The sequence below is a fragment of the Nyctereutes procyonoides genome, unplaced genomic scaffold, assembly GCF_905146905.1.
Source record: "Nyctereutes procyonoides isolate TBG_1078 unplaced genomic scaffold, NYPRO_anot_genome, whole genome shotgun sequence".
NCBI classification, from domain to species: Eukaryota; Metazoa; Chordata; class Mammalia; order Carnivora; family Canidae; genus Nyctereutes; species Nyctereutes procyonoides.
In genome coordinates this window covers 1,843,386-1,866,600 of record NW_026575047.1, presented here as the reverse complement: position 1 = coordinate 1,866,600, position 23,215 = coordinate 1,843,386, and positions in this window count along the sequence as shown.

The following is a 23,215-nucleotide window of genomic DNA, read 5'->3' as shown; positions in this document are numbered from 1 at the left end:
CTATTGAAAGAGGAAATTTTCACCTGTCTCCCAGATAGGTCTTACTGAAAGTGACCTCATAACATGTGATGGGTAGAAGGAAGAAGGTATAATAATAATAATAGTAATAATAATAATAATAATAATAATAATCTAACAACTTTAATTCCTATGAAATAGAATTACTTAACAAATTCACAAAACTTTTATAAGATGGTGGCCTGCCATAACATTTGAATCACTAGAGGATACACAGTTAATAAGGTAGGGTCATTGTCCCTTGGAAGATCACAGTTTTATTAAAGAGATTTAGAAGGAATAAATAGATGTGTAGTTACTGGTTCTGCATGTAAGGATCTTGAAGTTGCCACTCCAATCTAACAAGTACAAGGCGGAACAGATTGAAAATTGATAATTCTCTTGAATCCACAAGAGAGAAGATGACATAAGAAAAGTCACAGTATTCAAGATTGGAGGAGACAGGCGAATACAGGGAGTTGCAGCTTACTGGAGCAGAGACTTAAAGGCAGAAACCTCCTCTGGAACAGGTGCTGGGGTATGAATATCTGAACTGTAATTGATGAATTTCAGGAGGTCATATATGGACAACTCTCTGTAACTCAGAGAATTACAAATCCCAAGGGGACCTAGTCTTTGGAGGGATTCCACAATACTATAAGGTTTACCTCCGGGAGCTCTACCAGATTCTCACAGCAAATATCTGAGAAGGATTCCCTCAAGTTTCCAAAATGGTGAGGGAAAGAGGAATCATTTCAAAATATTCCAGAACATTATGGATTTTTTTTTTGTAACAAGGGCTGCCCTCAAGGGAAACTAGTTAAACAGAACTTAACTTACTGGTGTATTTACTGGAGCCTAACCAAACTGCCTTGCCAAAAAAATGTTAAGAGAAGTTCTTTAGGAAGAAGAAAAAATAATATAGGTCAGAAACTCTGATCTCCACAAAAAAGGAAAACCACAGAAGAAGGAGTAAGGTACAATAAAATCTTTCATTTTTCTTATTCTTAATTGATCTAACAGATAACGGTTTGTTCAAAATAGTAATAGCAATAATGTTTATAATGTATGCTTAAGTATACATAATATAAATACTATATATATGCTTACGTGTATTTATATCTATGTGACATAAATGATGGTAATGATACAAGAAACAGGAGAAAGGAATTAGGATTATTTTGTTATAAGATAACCCATGAAGTGACATATTGTTACTTGAAAGCAGACTTGGCTTAGTCATAAATATATATTGCAATCTCTAGGGCAACTGCAAAAAAAAAGTAAAGAAAAATAGGTGTATAATAATATGTTAAGAAAGGAAAAGACATAGAATAGTATAAAATACTCAATTAGAAACACAAAAGGCAGAGAAAGAGTAGAATACAAAAAATAGAACAAAGAACAAGTAGAAAACAATAAGGAATACAGTATACATTCATCCAACTACATCAATAATAATTTTGAATGTCAATAATCTAATTGCACTAATTAAAAGACAGATATTGTCAAAGCAGATCAAAAACCATGACCCAATTACATATTGTCTATAGGGAACCCACTTTTAATATAAAGAGACATATAGAATAAAAGTAAATGGATGGAAAATATGTACCATGTTAAATACTACTCAAAACAAAGCAAGTGTAGCTATATTAATTTCAGGAAGTGGAATTTAGAGTAAGCAGAACTTAAAGTAAAGAAAAAGAAGTTAGCAAGGACAAAGAAGGGTGCTGCATAACAATGGTGGAAGGGTCAAGTCTCCAAGAAGATGTAAAGGCTCCTGATGTGTGTGTAGATGGCCAACAGGGGAGCATCAAACTACCACATGAGCCAAACACTCATAGAACTGCGAGGAGAAATAGACGAATCCATCAACATAGTTGGACAGCTCAGCACCCCTCTCTCAGGAGTGGATGGATCCAGCAGACCGAAATAACAAACAGAAATAGACCCCTTACAGGGATATGGAGGTAATTAAAAATACAGCTATTCTGTGAGGTGAGATATATTCCCCTTTAGCCTATTTCTTATGTTGGAGCACCTCTGTCCAAAAGTTTTCTCTTTGTAATTTTTTATCCAAAACATTATTCAGGGGGGAGGGGCAAGATGGCGGAAGAGCAGGGTCCCCAAATCACCTGTCCCCACCAAGTTACCTAGATAACCTTCAAACCATCCTGAAAATCTACGAATTCGGCCTGAGATGTAAAGAGAGACCAGCTGGAATGCTACAGTGAGAAGAGTCCGCGCTTCTATCCAGGTAGGAAGACGGGGAAAGAGAAATAAAGACACAAAAGGCCTCCGAGGGGGAGGGGCCCGCGAGGAGCCGGGCTGAGGCCGGGGCGAGTGTCCCCAGGACAGGAGAGCCCCGTCCCGGAGGAGCAGGAGCTGCACCAACCTTCCCGGGCGGGCGGAAAGGGGCTCGCAGGGAGTTGGAGCAGGACCCAGGAGGGCGGGGATGCCCTCGGGCTCCCGGGGACACTAACAGGCACCTGCGCTCCGGGGAGTGCTCCGAGCTCCCTAAGGGCTGCAGCGCGCACGGCGGGACCGACCGGAGCAGCTCGGAGGGGCTCGGGCGGCGGCTCCGCGGAGGGGGCTGCGGGGCGGGAGCGCGAATCCACCAGCGCAGGCCCCGGAGCACAGGGCGCCGGGACACAGCCCAGGATCCGGCCTCCCCCGGGACAGGCAGAGGCCGGGAGGGCCCAGGACAGCGGGGACGCTCCTGCCCCGAGCTGAGCAGAACAGCGGCCCCGCCCCGGAGCCTCCAGGCCCTGCGGACGGAGAGCCGAGAGCCCCGTAGTTCCTGCGGAGGCTGAATCCAGGCTTCCAGAGTTGCCATAGCAACTGCGGCTGATCCTCCTGGGGCCTCACGGGGTAAACAACCCCCGCTGAGCCCTGCAGCAGGCAGGGGCAGAGCAGCTCCCCCAAGTGCTAACACCTGAAAATCAGCACAACAGGCCCCTCCCCCAGAAGACCAGCTGGACGGACCAGTGATACTCCCCCGTGTTCCAATACAACTTGTTTCTGGCCACTCTGCACTGAGCAAAATGACTAGAAGGAAAACCTCACCTCAAAAGAAAGAATCAGAAACAGCCCTCTCTCCCACAGAGTTACAGAATCTGGATTACACTTCAATGTCAGAAAGCCAATTCAGAAGCACTATTCTACAGCTACTGGTGGCTCTAGAAAAAAGCATTAAGGCCTCACGAGACTTCATGACTGCAGAATTTAGATCCAATCAGGCAGAAATTAAAAATCAACTGAATGAGATGCAATCCAAACTAGAAGTCCTAACGACGAGGGTTAACGAGGTGGAAGAACGAGTGAGTGACATAGAAGACAAGTGAATGGCAAAGAGGGAAACTGAGGAAAAAAGAGACAATCAATTAAGGGACCATGAAGACAGATTAAGGGAAATGAACGACACTCTAAGGAAGAAAAACCTACGTTTAATTGGGGTTCCCGAGGGCGCCGAAAGGGACAGAGGGCCAGAATATGTATTTGAACAAATCCTAGCTGAAAACTTTCCCAATCTGGGAAGGGAAACAGGCATTCAGATCCAGGAAATAGAGAGATCCCCCCCTAAAATCAATAAAAACCGTTCAACACCTCGACATCTAATAGTGAAGCTTGCAAATTCCAAAGATAAAGAGAAGATCCTTAAAGCAGCAAGAGACAAGAAGTCCCTGACTTTCATGGGGAGGAATATTAGGGTAACAGCAGACCTCTCCACAGAGACGTGGCAGGCCAGAAAGGGCTGGCAGGATATATTCAGGGTCCTAAATGAGAAGAACATGCAACCAAGAATACTTTATCCAGCAAGGCTCTCATTCAAAATGGAAGGAGAGATAAAGAGCTTCCAAGACAGGCAGGAACTGAAAGAATATGTGACCTCCAAACCAGCTCTGCAAGAAATTTTAAGGGGGACTCTTAAAACTCCCCTTTAAGAAGAAGGTCAGTGGAACAATCCACAAAAACAAGGACTAAATAGATATCATGATGACACTAAACTCATATCTGTCAATAGTAACTCTGAACGTGAATGGGCTTAATGACCCCATCAAAAGGCGCAGAGTACCATGGACTTTCTTCAGAGACTTAGAACAAATTATTTTAAGATTCGTGTGGAATCAGAAAAGACCCCAAACAGCCAGGGGAATTTTAAAAAAAGAAAACCATATCTGGGGGCATCACAATGCCAGATTTCAGGTTGTACTACAAAGCTGTGTTCATCAAGACAGTGTGGTACTGGCACAAAAACAGACATATAGATCAATGGAACAGAACAGAGAACCCAGAAGTGGACCCTGAACTTTATGCTCAACTAATATACGATAAAGGAGGAAAGACGATCCACTAGAAGAAAGACAGTCTCTTCAATAAATGGTGCTGGGAAAATTGGACATCCACATGCAGAAGAATGAAACTGGACCACTCTCTTGCACCATACACAAAGATAAACTCAAAATAGATGAAAGATCTAAATGTGAGACAAGATTCCATCAAAATCCCAGAGAAGAACTCAGGCAACACCCTTTTTGAACTTGGCCACAGTAACCGGAGAAGGACAAACAGTGTATGTTCTCATTCATTTGGGGAATAGGAATAATAGCGAAAGGGAATATAAGGGAAGGGAGAAGAAATGTGTGAGAAATATCAGAAAGGGAGACAGAACATAGAGACTTCTAACTCTGGGAAATGAACTAGGGGTGGTGGAGGGGGAGGAGGGCGGGGGGTGGGGGTGAATGGGTGACGGGCACTGAGGGGGACACTTGATGGGATGAGCACTGGGTGTTATTCTGTATGTTGGTAAATTGAACACCAATAAAAATTAATTTATAAAAAAAAAAAAAAAAAAAAACATTATTCAGCCACACACACACACACAAAAAAAATGTTTGAATCCAGCAGCAGATGCCAACTTTTGGGTCAACTGAAACACTAAACAATGTATTTGCTTTATCCTTTCTGAGCATCTACTTGTTTAACCTATATGAGCACCTTAAATCCAGTCTTCTTTAGTTGTAAACTATGTCAAATTCCCAGGACCCGTGCGTACATATCAATAATGCATCAATCAGCATCAGTACCTGCAAGATATCTGTGCGGTTGAGACTTAGAATCACTTTCTGACTTTGTAATGTAATAATAAAGCTGACATTTTATCTTGGGGAAAAATAATCTCCATGCTATTGTGAAAAACTGGCAAAAAAAATCCTCTGTATATTTATTTAACTCAATGTTCATTTTCTATAAATAACAGGTTGTCTCATTTTCTCTAGCCAGTAAAAGTACATATTCTTTAAAGTTTCAGCAATGAAAATCAAAAGTAACTTTTAGGCCTTGAATTTTAGTAAAAGGATGACTTCTTTGTCTAGTTGCTTAGCCATATATAAATAAAAATTTCATGGGACAATATCTCTCATATACCTTTTATATGAAACTTCTAAATAAGGGATGTTTACCAAGTGAACTCCCTTGGCTCTTTACCAGTAATGTCAGTTTTGTATTTATGATCTTATATGTGTTGCTAATAAATTTAATAATGGATTTCTTTAGCTTCAAGATCCTTGGCAAGGAAGAACGATGTTTAAATATGAAAGCCAGGACTTTGATAGTTCTTACATTGATCCCATTTCGACAGCATCACAAATACTTAAAATAATGTTAAAGAAGCTGAAAAATGTTACTCATAGGTAGTCATTTACATGCTTGTAATATATATGAACTAAGGCACAATATATACTGAGTCAAATCAAAGTAATTTATTCTTTTTAAATAAATAAGAAAATTATATTGGTTTGTAAAATTCCTAGACTTTACTAATCCAAGAACATTGGATATGAATACTATCTTTGTCACTTTATTGTAGGTGTGTAACTGAGGAAGACATGTAAACTTTCAAAGTCTTAAACTTCTCATTGCTTTAATGTAAATGATTATTCTTAATTCTCAAGATTATGTGAAAATTAAGAAATATGCCAAATATGCTAAACAAATAATGTGGATGGCTTCTAGTAAGTATCAGATGTTACTTTTCCTTGAATATTAATTTATAAAATATTTAGTACTAATAAATGCAACTTCATTGGAGGAAACAGAATTATAGAGCTAACTCATTATTTATGTGTGTTATAAACTAATCATTCTCTCCACTTCTTATTCAGGGATGGTTATCTTGGTCCGTGCTGTATGTCATGTGTATTCTTTCTTTCCTTGCTCTTTGATTCACTCGTTGTATCAATTGTTTTTAGAACAGAGGAAGAAATCCGTTTTGCCAAAAGTAGCATATATACACAAGCATGTACACTGCTTGATGAAATCAACCTGAAGTTAAATATTTTTATTTGTTTACCCTTGGCAGAATGCAGCTTCCTATGTTTAAGAAAACAAAAATATTTGATACTGAATATCAAATATCCCACTTAGAACAACTCACTGATGAGTTAAGTGCAAAGGAATAAGGAACATAAGGACTAGATTTCTGTGAAAAAAATGTCTAGGTTTAAAACTTAAAGATGGAAAGTGCTTCGGGAACCATGAATTATATCTTGCCAACCCTGAAAGGCTTAAGAAATAACATGAAAGAAACACGGCTTTATTTTCTACTCCTAATGCATCAATATTTTTTGTGAAAACAAAGGAATGGTGCTCTACAGGAATTTTTTAAATTGCCTAATTCCTCAAAAGGCTACATTTTATAACAGAAAATGGAGATACCTTCTAAAGATAAAGCATCTAATCTTCTCCTCCAGGCCCTAGAATATAATCTTGTCTTCAGTTTGGAAAGCTCCAAAAGAGGCAGGTCACCTATGAGTATCCATGACATCCAGCATATACCTCATAGACTATCACATATTTGGTGATAAATTAACATTTTTAAGGAAATACCATGCTATGTGTTAATAATCAAATAAGCATGATATTGAATAGGCATTTATTTTTCTTAACCTTCTTAAGTATTTTCCACATAATTTAACAACAAAAAATATAATTCCCAATGAGTACAACTTTTAACCACCACTTTTCACATTACATTTTTAAATCAAACCTTCAACATTGCATAATATCACTTACAAAAATCTGTAGTCTAGCCTCTTAACAATTTCAATAGAAAAGATGAATTTCATTTATGACTGATGAAATATTAAAAGCATTGCAAAGTCCAAAACCAGTTTCTTTGAAGTTATAAACAGAAGAGGGTAATAAAGTTGTACAAGAAATCATCAAAATATTTACTGTAGAGTTTTCCCAACCTTCATTACTTTTATAGGCCAGAAGGTAATACCAATAGTTTTAAAGTTGTAGCAGTAGTCACACTTGAGATTATTTTCTTGACCTATTTTTCATGTGGTTGCCACATGTTTGGCTTCAATACATAGGTATTTTTTTTATTTACCTCTCTGGCTTATCAATCATTTTACAATGGAAAAATGTCTTTTAGAACATGCACTAGGTTCATCAAATTATCAGGAATCTATCCATAGTAAGGTAAGATACAACATGGAGATAAGTAACATGGTTCAAAGAAATCAAGGTAGAATTTGAGGACTTGAGTCCAAAGTAAACTTATTAAAAAGTTACATTTGGTGGAAAATACATATACATGGATCATTTCAGAGTAACTGGTAGACACGAAGCTGCTTTTTTGGCATGAGTGTTTGAGCTCCTTAAATCTTAAACAATTTCTCAGATTTTCTTGTATTACCCGAAATGAACATTTCTAAAGAGTACAGGTCAGTTTTGTTGTTGTTGTTTGTTTTTGTAGAATGTTTCTCAGTGTGAGTTTGTCTGGTGTTACCTCATATAAGATTCAGATTATACACACTGACAGAATGTGTATATAACAAAAGTTTACTGGGTGCCTTTCAGGGCATCATGTATAAAAATATGTGATATAAGTTTGGCCCATTATTGATAAAATTAAATTTGGTCACTTGATTAAAATGATGTTTGCCAGGTTTCCTCACTCAAAGTATTATTTCATCATCTGTAATTGAAAAGAAATCTGTAAGAATATACACTGGAATTATATATATATATATATATATATATATATATATATATATATATATATCCTGTTCCTTATCAAATTTTTCTACTAGCTTTAGTGTTCATCCCTGATTGTCTATTCAATTCATTATTCCATTGGTTGTTGAAAAATGACAAATAAATAATAGTACATAATAAAATAATGATAAAAGCACCTTAGCCAGCTGTTTTTGTTTAGTGCCTCCGATTAGCTATAGCTGGAATGTCCACTCATCCTGTCATCTCAAATCTGAGTGGGGCAAGGTCAGCTACAAAGCCTGCTTGCATAACTGATGGTCGTCTTCACAAGAGCTGCTTCCCGGATCATTCACATCACTGTTGGAGGTCTTCAGAAAATCTACCCTTGAACTTACTCAGTTGGGCCTATTTTGGGGATACTCCAACTGGCTTCTCCCAGAAATAAGCAACCTGAAAGAAAGAGAAAGAGTACCCCAGGCAGAGTCTTTGGATATCCTAGTATGAGAAGTGACATCACATCACTTCTATCATATTCTGTGTCTTAGAAGAGAGTCAGTAAATCCAGGCCATGCCCAAGGAAAAGGAGTTACACAAGGAATGATCCCCAAGAAATGGAGATCATGGGGGGTCATCGTAGAGGTTGCTTACCACAATTAACAAGTGACACAGCAGTTTGAGTCCTAAGAATCCAAGACAAATAAGGGTGTATGTGCACCCAAAGAAAGGAACAAACCATTCAAAGCAGTTTATTCATAAGAGCTAATAGCTGGAAACAACTGAATATTCATCAGCAAGAGAATAGATAAATATGTTTTGTTGTATACATAAAATAGAAATCTGCAAAGCAATAAAAAAGAACAAATGAATGCAACAACATGAATGGATCTTTCAGATATTATGTTGAATGAAAGAATTCAGACATAAAATAGTATACAATATCCTGTACTGAGGAAAGACAAATTTTGCGAAAGAATCAAAATTAGCAGTTACCTCTGGAAGATGAGACCAATAAAAGATAATGCTCTGAGGGGCTGGGGATGTTCTATATCTTGGTTTGGGTGATATTACAGCTGGTATATACATGTACAAAGATTCCTTTAATTTAATATTTTAATTTTAAATTAAAGGTTTTACTTTATTAACTTTACATGATATACTATATATATATGTATATATTATAACTCATTAAAATATTGCTACTTTGTGAGGATTTTCTGACATTCACAAAAGTAGCTTAAAATTTATAGTTTGCCTCTGCAAGGAGGGCATAGGTTACAAATTGCTAGTGGGTTTCTAAAATCCATAAACAGTGAACGTTAGCTATTGTGCAAAAAAAAAAAATCATCGCAATCTTGAAATATATCACAAATCTTAAATCTTAAAAACATTCATAAAATTTTATGGTAATCCTAAAAATGCACATAATAATGAGTAACAAGTTTTGAATCAGAAAGAAATTTCTAAGCAAGTCTCCCACTTGGTAGCTGTTACTCAATGATTGTTATATAGAATAAAATAAGTAAAATGGGAAGTGTTTTCAGACCAACTTCATAATTACAAAGAGGAACTGCAATAATAATTGCAGAGCTTAATATATGCTTGGTGGGCAGTAAAAATCAATAACTGATAATGATTTATATTGGTATATACATAGTCACAGTACTTTTCCTTTAGCTATTTGGTGTCTGTTCACATGTTGAGTGGGTGCTTTAAACTAAAATAGACATTTCTCTAAAGAAGATATACAAATGGCCAACAAACATATGAAAAGATACTCAGCATTATTAGGGATTAGGGAAATGTATATCAAATGAGTGGGAAATATCAGAAAGGGAGACAGAACATGAGAGACCCCTAACTCTGGGAAACGAACTAGGGGTGGGGGAAGGGGAGGTGGGCAGGGGGCGGGGGTGCCTGGGTGACGGGCACTGAGGGGGGCACTTGATGGGATGAGCACTGGGTGTTATTCTCTATGTTGGCAAATTGAACACCAATAAAAAATAAATTTACAAAAAAAAAAAAAACCTTTTCACATCCATTAGGATGGCTTATATTAAACAACAACAACAACAGAAACAAAAATGGAAAGTAACAAATGTTGGTGAGGATGTAGAGAAAGGGGAACCCTCACGTATGGTTGTTGGGAATTTAAAATGCTGCAAAAGCTGTAGAAAACGGTTCTGATGGTTTCCCTGAAAATTAAACAGAACTACCATATGACCCAGCAACCCTACTCTAGGCATATATGTCCCAAAGAATTAGAAACTGGTATTCAAACACATATTTGTGCACATATGTTCATGGCAACACCGTCCCCGGTAGCCAAGAGGTGGAAACAACCAAAACGTGCATCAACAGATGAACAGAATAACGAAATGTGCGCACCTATGCAATCCAACATTATTTGGAATGAAGCACTGACGCCCGCTACAATGTAGAAGAACCTCAGAAAATGCTCCTGCCCTATCCTTTCTTCTACCGTCCTGTCCCCAAGATGGTGGCTGGGGATTAGGTGCCCTGTGAGAACTGGTGTGTATGTATCCGCAGTATCTCAGGAACGCCCTCTGGCCCTTGACTGGGGTGTGTCATCATCCTTTATCTCCAGACTCTGTTCTCCTGAGTCTTTGTAACTGGTCCAAACCATGCTTTGTAACTAGCCCTGGTCATCCAAGGCCAGTCTTGGTAGCTGCCGGTGGTATTCTCTGAGGAATGGCAGTTCCCCCAATTATTTGGCAATTGGGGTAACGCCTAAACCTAATGACTGTGGATCCTGCCTCTGCTCAGGTGAGTGACCCTCTTCAGGCCTATTCATATCCACTATTTTTCACAAAAGAGCCAGACCCTCACTCTTGGGGAGTATAGAAGCTCACCTGCCCTCCCTGCAGAGGCAGGTGTCACACTTGCCCAAAAGGAAGCCCGGGGACTCAGCCCTCAGGACTTTCTCCCGCCACTGCTGTCCCACCCCAGGCCTCACAGAACAGGATCCTCCAGAGGCTGCCCACGTCTCCAGGCTAGATTGGGGCGCAGAGAGCCAGCATTCCAAGAACTCGAGCTTTTCAGCAAAGGAAGATCATGGTACAATCCTGGGTCTCCTCCCCACCCCACCCCCAACAGCCACCCATGCCAGGCTCAGAAGGACCTGGGCGGTGGTGTGGTACACTGCTTGGCTTTCAGGCTTCCATTCCCTCTAGCTCTTGGCTGACTCTCCGCTTTGGTGAGATTTTTATAACCAAATTTTTATGAGTTGAGATTTTACAAGATGATTTTTATAATTGGAGATTTTTATAAAAGACTCAGCTGTGCCCTGCCAGAATCTTCTTCGGGGAAAGATTTGTAGCCTCCGCTGTCAGCAAGCAGCCTCGGTGGAAGGAGCTGCCCTCCCCATATGGCCTGGGGAGGCCTGCTTGTAGACCACTGGGGAGGCTTTACACCCACAGCTCCTAGGGCCTGACCTTTCCAGGACTTTCTCTGACCTGCATGGCAATTCCACTTCTCCCTCTGCCTGGTCCTGCTTCCTCTCATTCTTTTCCACAGGTGTGAATCCCTAATAAATTTCTCACATGCTAAACTCGGTCTCAACATCTGCTTCCAAAGAACTCAACCTGGGGCATTTGGTTTGAAGTTCAAAGCTGAGCATTTTTTCTTTTTTTTTTTCTTTCTTTCTTTTTCTTTTTTTTTTTTTTCCCAGGCAATGTCTGCCTGTCTCTTATCTGTGGCAATAAACCTAATCCCTTTGGCCTAATCTTAATTGCAAGATGATTCTAAGGAGGAAATATAAATGTTTAAAACTGAAAAATACTTTGGATGATATTTCAAAACATTACCCTGGCTGACTACTTTATTCGCCTACACTGACCCTGGGGAAATTGAGGCCTTGAAATCTGACTTTTCTTCATGAAACTTCTGTGGTAATTAATGACTTTCAGGAGAAAATGAGAGTCAAAAGTACAAAATGTAAATGTATTCACCTGTGTTTCTCATAGCCTGAGCACACCAGAATCTGTCTCTATCTGATAATTTCACTTAAAAATTTCCCTAATCATGTATTAATAATTTAACATTAACACAAGAGCGAAATTTCAACAACCATGACATTTCCCCTTTCTAGCCAAAGGATTGTTTCCCTGGAGAAACATGGGTATGTTTTATGATTCCTTTTCATTTGCATCTTATAAGTGCCAGGACCTTCGGCTGATTTCTGCTTTCTCTGCATATAAATTTTCTAGTGTTTAGGTAATACAGCGCTCACCCAAGTGTCCTACCTAAGGAAGAGCTGCATGAGTAGTGACATCGTATGTCCCAGAACGGCCGGGGAATGTAGGTTTTTATGTAATGAATTATCCAAATTGCCAAAGGCACAGTTTCAAGTGTTAGAAATCTGTAAAACTACCTTAAATTAAAAGATTTCTAAAAAGCCTATAGACTTCTTTTTCCTCTCAAGTCTAATCCATTGTTCATGGTTTGTTGTAACGGTAATATTTGGAAAATCAATGATACTAAAGGATGTTGCGTACTATTTGCCCCAAACTAAGCCATCCCAGGACTGTCTTCCTTCCATACTAGACAAACAGCTGACACTCCTTAATGCACTTATTTTTTGTGATGACAATAGTTCTATTTTCTGATGAAATCTAAATCTGGTTTTAATATTTTATTAATTAAATGATATATTTTCATATATAAAAAGCTGTACACATATTCAGTGTCTACGACTTGATGAGTTTGGAGATAAATATACACCCGTGGAACTATCACCATGATGTATGCCGTAAACATATCGATCACCTCCAAAAGTTTTCTCTCATCCTCCTTTTATTATTTTTATTTTTGAGGTGCGAAAATATTTACGATCTCTCCTCTTAACACATTTTAAAATATGCTCCATAGTACGGTTGACTATGGGCACTGGGCTGTACAGTAGGCCTCTAGAATGTATTTATCTTGAATAACTGAATCTTTATGCCCTCTGACTGATACCCTACTGCTCCCTCCTGCCCCAGCCCTGGAAACCTCCTTCTCCATTCCACTTTATTCTTCTTCTCTGAGTTGACTATTTTGGGTTCTACATATAAGTGCTATCAGGTAATATTTGTCCTTCTGCATCTAGCTTATTCCACTTAGCCTAATACATTTCAGTTTCATCTACATCATTGTCACAAATGGCTGGATATCCTTCTTAATCTTTATTTTTTGTTTATTTTTATTTATTTGTTTTAGAGAGAGAGAGAGAGTATGTGGTGCATGAGTCGGGGAGTTAGGAGAGGCAGAGGGAGATGGACAAGATGACTCCATGCTGAGCATGGTGCCCAATGTGGGGCTTGATCTCATGACCCTGAGATCATAACCTGAGCGGAAATCAAGAATCAGATGCTTAACAACTGAGCCAACCAGATGCCCCCATTTCCTTCTCTTTTAAGGCTGAATAATATTCCTTTGAATGTATACAGCACATTTTTTTAAAGATTTTATTTATTTATTCATGAGAGACAGAGAGAGAGAGAGGCAGAGACACAGGCAGAGGGAGAAGCGGGATCCCTGAGATGAGCCCAATGTGGGACTCGATCCCGGGTCTCCAGGATCACGCCCTGGGCTGAAGGCTGCGCTAAACCACTGAGCGACTGGGGCTGCCCTCTAACTGCTTTTTCAGTACCTTCAACCATCCCTTGCCACCCCCTCCATGACTTTATTTTAAATGTTTCCTTCCCTACCTACCCCAAAGCCAGAGGAATGGGGTACTGCCAATGACCCCTTATCAGTCAGCCACTCACCATGTGCTTTCCAGCTTCCAAGCTATTGCTATTGGATTTACCCTCCCATCTTCCAGTTCTCATGATTTTATGAGGTTTTTTTTTTTATTAATCTCTTTCCTGAAAATAGGTGGAGTTTCAGGGAAGTAAAATCAGATATTCTGTTCCCCATACTTTAATATTCTCTCACACAACTTTCCTGTTACATGTTGAACTTAATCACTCCCTGAATCAAGGTGTCCCGGTATCACCTTTTGTCACATTTTACTCACAAGTGTGCTCTTCTAACACCATGGGATTGGGAGGAAAAGCAGCAGAATTAACAATAACAAAAAGTAGTAAAAATATTTATGTTAGCAAGAATCACATCTCCAGGGGCACTTGAGTGGCTCAGTTGGTTAAGCATCTGCCTTCAACTCGGGTCATGATCCTGGGGGTTTTGGATAGAGCCCTGCATCAGGTTCCCTGCTCAGTAATGAGTCTGATTCTCCCTCTGCCCCTCCCCCTGACTTGTGTGCATGCTCTCTCTCTCTCAAATAAATAAATAAATTCTAAAAAAAAAAAAAAAACACTTCTCTAGAATATTGCACCTGGACCCCATGGTGGTCCACATACATCCATGTACCTACATATGCCACCCCTCTGTATGTGATCTCGTATAGAATTCAGCTCATGGTCCCCCTTGGTTTCCAGCTGTAGCATTTGCTGGTACCATGTTTATCTACTTTTAGTTTTCAGCATGGCTGCTTTCTAGATGTTTCTGACTCTTCACTTTTTATCTGACGACTCTCTACTCTTATTTCTCAAACATTTTTACATTCATTTCTACCTCTAGACCCAAATGTATACATGTTTGTTATATAAGTCTTTTTTGTGGACACTCACACTTTGTAGACTTTGTTTCTCTGAAGTTCTACCTTGTAAACCAAGCTTTGGTATCTTCTTATTCTTTTTATAAGACTCTGATTTTTTTTTCTGTCACGTGACCTAAGAACAAGCCTTCAATCTCCTCTTCTTCAAAACACTTCTGCTATCAGTCACCTAATGATTTTTCATTTCTTTTTTGATCGCCTTGACTGTCCTAGGTAGGTGCCATGCTGATCACACTGGCTAACCCTTAGTGTTAGTCTTACTCTCCGTATTATTTTCCTAGGTTTTTCTTTCCTCACTTATTCACATCTAGTTTTTGTCTACAAAGTTTTTGGTAGGTCATACTCCTTTTGAGTAGAATTTTAGTAGAGAAGTAACGCTTATAAACCTACATCATGATTAGATCATGATAATTTGTTTGGATTTGCTTTAAAAAATATCTCTTTTATTTAAACCCATTCCTTATTTAGTTGATCTTTTTTTCTTCTTTAGATAAAAAATGGTACAAAGCATAAAAGTGCATAAGATAGAAGACACTAACATGCTCTGAATTTTTATTGCAACTTGTTTAAGTCCCAAATCCCTACACTTAATCCATTTAGATTAACAAACAAGAGTTGGGAGTCTATCGTGCATTAGCTATTGCACCAGATTCTGGGGATTCAAAAATAAAACACAGCTTCTCCTCCAAAAGAAGAGATCTAAAAAAAAAAAAAAGAGAAGAGAGAGAGAGAGAGAGAGATCTGTGTAGAAGAGTAGAAGATAAAGAAGGCTTGTGAAACAATTATTGCAACAGACTGTCATAATTATTATTATTGAGGTAAGAACACTTACAGGTAAGTCAGGTATTAGTGGGCCATATACATCAAAAGACTAAGAATCTCCTTGCTCTTTCTGAATGCATTGCCATGCTTCCTGCTCTCACCCCATTTTGCCTTTCTTTGGAAAGATTCCATAGTTTCTGAAGGAAAAGGCATGTTTGGTTCTAACTTGGGGATCAAAATGGAGTCATCTAAACCAGTTTTCTTATACTGTTTTTGTTCGTCTCATCTACTGATTTCTATTTACTGAGTAGCAGCATCAATTCAATGGCAAGCTCACAGCTTGGGTGGACATTTTGCCTTATGCCATCCCTGGGGCTTGCCTAATTCCAACTTGCCTTCCCATTTGTTATTTGTTGGAGAAATGTATGTCCCCAAAGCTACATGTAGTAAAATGAAAGCCCATTATACTATTTTATGATGAGAAGTAAATAATGCTTAACATGTTTCATATTCATCAGAATAATTTCCTTATGTTTCCATCATTTGGCCATGGGGATTTCTTTCACAGGAAAACCTGTTCCCTGGCTTCGCAAACACTGTCTAGCTCCAGGACCCTTTTGACCTCAGCAGTCTGTTCCATTGCTGCTAAAATAGTGCTTTTCAAGGAAGAAAATATGTTCTGCTCTAATTCTTCCACTATTTCATGTATGAGGTTCTAATTATCCGTAATGGAAATTATAGTTATATACATATAAAATTATATAAAAATGATTATATATAAAATTATGCATATATATATATAGGACCTTCTTCCAGTATCATCTGTTTCTTTTCCATCCTTTTGTCAATCTAACAAAATGTTTTCAGAATATGAACTTAGTGCTAATTAGATTCCAGCAAGAATCTGGTGATATTGCTAGTTCAGATTCATTGACCTTTTCTGGGAGGAGGTTTTGAGGCAGTTGTATATTTTAAAATCCAGCACATCACATAGTAACCAATTTAGTATTTGTGAAGCAGCCAGAATGTATTTTGTATCCTCCAAGGTGCTTTGAAAAATTATCAGCTCCACTCATCATTTTCTTTCTGATATTTTAATGATCTTTTGAGTTTTAGAATGCTTTGTGATGCAAACTGCATGTTTAAAGGTAAGCCCTTTACATTAGAAGTTAGCTAGATTCTATTCTTTCTAAATAACTTTAAAAAGTTAGAGGTATAATCCTGACTATTCTTGGACAGATTTTTTTCATAATGAATATATATGAATTAGTTACTTTATTGGCAGGGTTTTAAAAGGACTATAATTTAGAGGTTAGACATGTCTTGCATTGCAGACTTTGGAATAGCATGCAATGAGGTGAACAGTTTATTATGAAGCTTGAACTGAGTGTATTAAGCATTCAGAAGACTAATTCCCTTCATGCTTTTGATAATAAATCCACTTTTCTCATGCAGTGAATTCACTTGAGATTCATAGTCTCCTCGTAAACCTTGTAGTAAATGTTTAACCTCAGATTTCAAATGCTATAGTACTTTTTATGATAATAAATGTTATCCCTATGGGATTGTGAATTTGGTGATCATACATAGAGCTCCAGTTGGAGAGACCTTACCTCCCACATACAATATACGGAGGTCTCAGAGTATTTGATTACCTAAATTCATCAAGATTATTTTTAAGTACACATATGCATCCTGCATTTCTATGCACAAGGATGGAGTTTTTCTTAGCCTCAATATGATTAATTCTTAAAACAAATCGTGATTCAAAAATTTTTTGGAGTACAGCCTTTGCTATGTTTCATTAAATTAAGGCTGAGTTTTACTGTGGAATATTTTAACATCTAATAAATGCTAAGAACATTTAAGACTATTTTGATTTGAAATAAAGCTCTTTTTTTTCTTTTTATTTCTAAAAAGAATGTCATAACTTTGGATTCTAATAGGAAGCCTGAAGTATTAGTATTATGTATTACTTTTACATAAGGTGACAAGAAAATAATAACAAAAAATGGCCTGGCTAACATTCTCGTTGAGTCTAAGAATCCTATGGGCCTGCATTAAAAGAAACTATAATAGATAGTCTATGGCATTCCAGAGAAGTGTTTTGAGTGATAAGAATATTCTTAAAGACTACAAAATAACTGCCCTAGAATTTAGTACGGTATATAAGCCAATTAATACATAAGCAATGACAAAATGTAAGAAATAAAATTCAATTGAAAATATGTCTTGAATGCTTCACATATGCAAGCACTGAGGTAAATGTTGTATTGTGATGAAATCAAGGAATAATGTTATCCAATATTTGTCAGAATAACCTAAGCAATAAAAACAATAGTAGTTTATTAAAACATACACACATATACACACACAGAGGCAACAAAAAAATAAGGGTTTTATTTATCTTGCTCTTGTTCTTTGTCTAATGTAGATTTACAGGAGTGCTTTGCATGTCACACCCAGTCAGGGACAGCCTGATTGCTATTCCATCCTCACGTAACTGTCCATGACAGCAAGGGAAGAGAATACTGTAGAGTCTCATTCTTGCCATTAAATACAATGGCCCAGAAATGACATATGTCATTTCCACCTAAAACTCACTGGCTAAAATAATTCCATGGCCACTCCTAACTTAATGAGAACAGGGATATACAATCTTCTTATGAACCCAGAAGGGGGGAAAAAAAAAAAACTCCAGTGAGCACTAGAAACATCTGCTATCCATACACTAGCCTCCATCTTGAAAGTTAATCAATACAGGCAAACATGGACATGAAAGCAATCACTAAATCATTCATGTGAGGATGCATTTGTTAATGATAGCAAAAGCTATAAGGAGAGAGCTAATTTTTAACTCAACCCTCAAGAAAGATAATAATTTTACTGGAAAAGAAAAAAAAAAAAAGATTAGCCTGAGATGAAAACAGGCATTCCAGGTGAAGGAGAGATTACTCAGATTTTCATGGTCTTATTTTCCCAGAAGATGTTTTGTTTTTTGTTTTTTTTTCTTATCAAGGAAAACAACTTCATGATGCCTCTTTCACTTAAAAGTTGGTCTCTATCAGGATGCCTGGGGGGCTCAGTGATTGTGCGTCTGCCTTCAGCCTAGGGCATGACCCCAGGGTCCCGGAATCGAGTCCCACATTGGGCTCCCCGCATGGAGCCTGCTTTTCCCTCTGCTTGTGTGTCTCTGTGTGTGTGTCTCTCATGAACAAATAAATAAAATATTTTAAAAAAAGAATCGGTCTCTATTTTTATTGGCATTAATGATTAGACTTTGAAACACCATTTGATGTATTTTACTTTATTAACATAATGCTTCAATTCTCATTTAGAAAGCATATTAATTTCAGACAGGAGTTTTTAAATTAAATGAATATTGGGAATAAATAAACTAAAAATCAGGTGTCAAAAATTCAAAAATGTTGGCAGTGATCATGGCCATCATTGTATTGTGCTGTCAGTAATCTGGAAAATATAAGCTGTTCAGATGTATGGTAAAGAATTTTAACCCAAAGTGCATCAGACTAGCCCAAAACTGTGTATAAAGTATGTGATTTTTCTCTTAAGAGATCCATATTTCTGTTTTAATATCTCTATTCGTGAAAAATAAAAATGCAGGACATATGACTTCAAACACAGAATGTTCAAACTGGAAGTGTCTGGGGTTGGGCACTGCCATTGACCATCCAAAGTAGCTGAGCAAGAGAGAACTTTTGAGATACGGGGCACAGGATCGTGGCCAGCAACATCAACCACCACATTTGAAGAGTAGGTTGCAATCAGAAATGATTGAAGAAGAAATGATGGGGAGACCTTGTGGTATAGGGCATGGACAGGTAACCGACTGACTGACCTGGGCCCTCAACTTTACCAATCCTCTCTTGATCTCCTTCATTCATCAGTGAAATGAAGAGTATGATGGGGAAAAGGGAAGTGAGACAAGTCATGGGGATATCATATTTGAAAGTTGCTAAGATAGTTGAACTTAAGAGTTTTCATCACAAATGTATATGTATATAATATATAGTATAGTTTTATATATATATGTAACTGTATGGTGGCAGACAAATATATATATATATATTAATGTTTTTATATAAATAACTGTATGGTGGCAGACATTGACTGTCTAGACGTATTACTGTGATCATTTCGCAGCATCGACACGTGTTGAGTCATTAGGCTGTACACCTCAAAGTAATATAATGTATGTGTCAAGTACACCTCAATTCTAAAAGAGGAAGTCAGAATGGCCAGTTTTGTGCAGAACCACTTACATGCTATGGTGCTTTCAGGTTGAGTGGTATAAACCCAGTCTACCTCTTTTTACTCCCTGATGCTTAAAATGCATGCATCGTAAACTTAAGACTTCAAAACAGGGTAGGCTGTAACTCTCTCCGAGCAGGTAGGTGAGTTATCACTAGACACTAATGAATGAGCCTGGAACTTTCATAAGAGGGAATTAGATAAGCTTATACGAACGACAAAAGGATACAGGGCATAGAAGAGGAGAGAAAATGCAGGACAAATGCTCTTGACAGTAGGAACAGGACAGGATACAGGAAAACAAATTCAAATCCTACAGTCTGAGGAGAAAAGCGTTGGTGCAAGTTAGAAAATGAGGCTTCCAACATGAGCTTTGCTAGACTAAAGGCAATTAAAGTAGGAGAATTTGAGCTGTGACGTAACATCCCACTGGAGCCAATGCCATGTGTGAGGTAAGCAGGTTTTCAGACATTTCTATCCTCTCCACTTATTATTATAAATATTATTGTTGTGAATTTCCTGGTGTATAATGGATTCTTTTTGATTCATGATTATGAGGATTAATGGTTATTTTTTCTCTTATTTTCTCAATTGCCCTCTTGGGCTGATGTGTAATATAAACACATTTATCTACCGCAACTTGTTCCTCTGAGTGGTGTGGTAATTATTCTCCATCGGTGTGGGTTTGGGGCTTCTGTATGTTTCTGTCCTCCAATCTGGACGACCCGGGATCATGAGCGTCCATGGTGGGCTCTGTACTGTCTCTCTCACACAATCATGTAGCCAGAGGATTTAGACCTCAGGTGACGAGCGTGCTTTAACCTTTTATTTAGTTTTTGTAATATTTCATATAGGAATATTGTTAGATGTGCATTAATTTTGATTGCCATGAAAGAATCTTAGCACCTGGGCTGTTTCCTGTAATTATGTCACCCTGCTTGATGCCTGTGGAGATGGGAAGTTTTGACCATCTTGTCTTCCAGCCAGAAAACTTCCCCATCTTTAAGGGAGGGATTGTGTGTGGAGTCTGCTACGCACACGACCTGTTCATGGTTCCTTTCTTAGGGACTGGGTCATAAATTCCTTGAGCATGGGGAACATACCTACTTTCTCCTTCGCTGAATGCTCACTTTAGCACAATATGGAGGATGTAGTAGAAATTAAATAAATATTTGTTGAATAATTAAGTGAATCTGGGCTGATTCCTCTTAGTTTCTACTACATGTCCAGTATGACTCTGGGACAGATGTGTATTTTTTCCCTATTTTTGTGTTCACACACTAAGTCTAAATAAAAAGTGGAGAAAAGGATAGTAGACACTTGATTTTTTTTCACCATACTGCACAAATAGCTTTCATCAGATGCTAAATTATAGTGAGAGTAACATTTTGCCTAGAAATTTGCTAAAATAGCAATCCAAATTAATCCAAAGGGTCCCTTCCCAATTTACACTCTCCATGGTCATTACTACCATTTAGGATCATGGTCCCGTAGAGCCTGGATAACAAATCTCCCATCCACTGCTATTCTGAACATTTAACTCCTCACTGTTCCGTTCCAGTCACTATCTATTCAAAATCCCCTATGCTGTCTTCTCTCTTGCTCAGGTATTCCATGTGCAGTTTTTCCTCAACTTGGATTAATTTCCCCATCCTCTTCCACCTAGCTAACTCCTAAGCATTGTTCACAACTTGGTGTGGATTATATCAGAGGAAACCTCCCTAATTTTCACTTTACATTATACTCTCCTGTACATTTGTTTGCCTCCCCAGTTGGACTATTCACTCCCACGGAGTAATGAGAGTGTTAGTCATTACTATATCCCTGGCACCCAGCATGACATCTGCTACTTATATGCCCAATAAATATCTAATGACAATGAGGCATGTTATTGCTCTATGTTGAGTTACCTCTAGAGACACACTATCATTTAGTTCGTATGGTCGTCCTGTGATTTATAATCATTGTTAATCAATGCCATCCTACCATGTAAGGGCTACATGTGAAGTCAAATTGTCCCTGCAAGGATATCAAGATCTAGGCATACGCACCTGGGAAAATGTAATATGGAATCCATACTGATATCTGTGCAAGTAGATTTTAAGTGACCTTGTTTAGATGGAACTGTAGATTGATCCTCCAGGTAATGTTCTTTTTTCTAGCTTTACATGTTGAACTATTACTGACATATAATATAGGTAAGTTTAACATATACATGACGATTTGATACACATGCATATTATGAAATAATTCCAACAATAAGGTTAGTTAACACCTCCAATCTGTCACATAATTACCATATGTGGTAATACATATGGGAATTTATATTTATATTTATATTCCCATATTCCCATGTACATATTTTAAATGTGTGGTGATAATATTAAAGATCAACTCCCTTAACAACTTTTAAGTATATAATATGGTACCATTCATTATATTCACTGTGCTTTAACATTATAGATCCGCTGAGCTCACTCTCTTATGGCTGGAACTTTGTACACTTTGACCAACATCTCCCTGTTTTCTCTAAACCCCAGGCCCTGGTACCACCATTCTACTTTCCTTATGTTTGTATGAGCTTGGATCTTTTAGATTCCACATGTAAGTAAGAACATGCATTATTTCTGCTTCCCTATCTGACTTATTTCACTTAGTATAATGTTCTCAAGTTCCGTCTGTGTTGTTGCAAAAGGTAGAATTTCTTTCTTTAAAAAAAATCTATCATTTGTCTATTTATTTCTTCATCTGTTGATGGATACATAGGTTGTTTCCATGGCTTGGCTATTGAGAATAATCCTGCAGTGAATATGGGGGTTCAGATACCTCTTTGAGACAGTGATTTCATTTCATTCAATATGTGCAGGAGGAGGATTACTGGTAGTTTCCACTGTGACTGTACCAGTTTATTCTCACCTGTAATGTCCAAGGGTTCCCTTTTCTCCACAGCTGTGCCAACATTTACTATCACTTGAATTTTGGTAATATTCTTACCAAAAAGTGTAAGTTAATATCTAATTTTGGTTTGGTTTTCATTTCCCAGATTATTAGTGATGTTGAGCATCTTTTCACATACCAGTTGGTCATTTGCATGGTTTTATTTGGAAAAAATGTCTATCCGAGTCTTATGCCTACTTTTAATCAAATGATTTACTTACTTACTTACTTACTTATTGCTATTGAGTTGTACAAGTTTCTCCTGTTTCTTATTAACTCTTTATCAGATATATAGTTTGTAAATATTTTCCCATTCCAAGATAAGCTTTTCATTTTGCTGATTATTTCTTGAGCCATGCAGAATGTTATTTTGATGTAGTCCTATTTGTTTCTTTTTACTTTTGCACTTCATGTCATATCAAAAAAAAATATTGCCAAGACCGATATCCAGGAAAATTTTCCTTACATTTTCTTCTGGAATTGTTATGGTTTCATATCTTACAGTTAAGTCTTTAATACATAGTAAGTCAATTATGAGAGTAATGTAAAAGTAGGGTCCAATTTCATTCTTTTGCATGTGAGTAGCCAGTATCCAAACACCATTTATTGAAGAGACTA